The sequence below is a fragment of the Triticum dicoccoides genome, chromosome 2B (genome assembly GCF_002162155.2).
Source record: "Triticum dicoccoides isolate Atlit2015 ecotype Zavitan chromosome 2B, WEW_v2.0, whole genome shotgun sequence".
Lineage (NCBI taxonomy): Eukaryota > Viridiplantae > Streptophyta > Magnoliopsida > Poales > Poaceae > Triticum > Triticum dicoccoides.
Window position 1 is genome coordinate 727473104 of NC_041383.1, and position 1050 is coordinate 727474153.

Below are 1050 nucleotides of genomic sequence, written 5' to 3' on the forward strand. Positions count from 1 at the left end.
GTGGAAAAAACGTACATACGAGAGGTTGGACAGAGGAACGAGCGAAAGAGACAACACTTTCCCAAAATTAAGAATTATTGATATTATACATTGTGTCTTCTATGAGCAGGCAAAGTCTCATATGTTGTGCCCTAAGCAATAAAACAAAACAAAACAAAAACCAACACTCTTACAAAATAAAAGTTGGAAGCAACTCCGCGCAGGCCACAAAATTTGTCTTTCACAAAAAATTACATGTACATGCAGGACACAAACATGTTTTTTCGGAATACGCCTGAGACATATCATTTCCAGATTGGAAGGAAAGAAATACAGGAAGCTGCTCCTACTGACGTACGCTAGCCGGCCCCACTAGGAGAGCTAAGTGAACAGCAGAAAGGGAGTGCTCAACCTAGCTAAGTACAGGTTACAGACTATCAGGTTACAGGGATGATACGGTCCAGTCCTTTGGCGCCTTCTTTCGTCCATTGCTTGGCATCGTGCTTGATGCAGGCCACATGGTTGGTAACCGAGACCCGGGCACCGTCGAATATCGCACTATTGTGGTGTTTCCAAAGGCTCCATGTAGTGAGGATGATCAGCGAGGACGCGCCTTTACGCTAGCTGACAGGGACGCAACCACAACATTGCTCCACCAGGCGAAGAAGTTGGTAGGTACTTCCTCCTGTGTCAAAAAATGTCTTATATTATGAGACAGAGGTTTTAAACATCGGTTACATGCATGTACCACGTGTCACGTACGCATATGGGCTACCTCGAGCTAGGGTAGTTAGAGGAGATCTTTGTTGTTACTTTTTTTCATTTATCTCTTGATGTAATCCTCTCTATCTCCTTGTATCTCTCTGGTGGTTCCAACAACCTTGATGTATGCCTCCTGCGAGAGCTGGCCTCGCCTCTATCAATATAAATATATACGGGCTCCCATGTTATGGGAGTTGAGACGCTTCTACAAAACCTAACAATGGTATACAGAGCCTCCCTCTTCCCTCTCGTCTAGCTCCCTTCATCAGTCTCCACCGAGGCATCCAACCCCATCTCGCCATGTCTTCC